Here is a 435-nt window from a genome sequence, read left to right as displayed (position 1 = left end):
TACTACCAAGTTTTGGAATGTTCAGGACTTGCTGGAGGTAGTAAGTGGCTACCCCAAGGTTTTTCTCAATTCCAAGCTTAGCTCGCAAGCCTCTTCTCTTTGTTCCTGAAGTTTTGCCAAGATGGAAAACAAGTGCCATATCTGATGGCTTTGTCCTTTGTAGTGAACAGATTTTGGACAATATATCAATATTATTATTCCTTATTAGATTAGCCCTCCTAAAGCACCAGTGTGGTATTTCATAGGATGGGACTTCCTTTGCCTGGGCACCCCAAATGCTTGATTTTATATATATTTTAGCAGCTCATAATACAATCCCTAGATGCTGGTGGTCATTTTGCATCAGTCTTGAAATAAACTCTTATGCACCATTAACAATACTACTACTATCCTTCTAAAAACCTGGGATCCATTGCTTTCTTACCAATCCTAAAA

Source organism: Pyxicephalus adspersus, chromosome 1, assembly GCF_032062135.1.
Source record: "Pyxicephalus adspersus chromosome 1, UCB_Pads_2.0, whole genome shotgun sequence".
Lineage (NCBI taxonomy): Eukaryota > Metazoa > Chordata > Amphibia > Anura > Pyxicephalidae > Pyxicephalus > Pyxicephalus adspersus.
The sequence above is the reverse complement of the archived record's forward strand: the minus strand, read 5'-3'. Positions refer to the sequence as shown.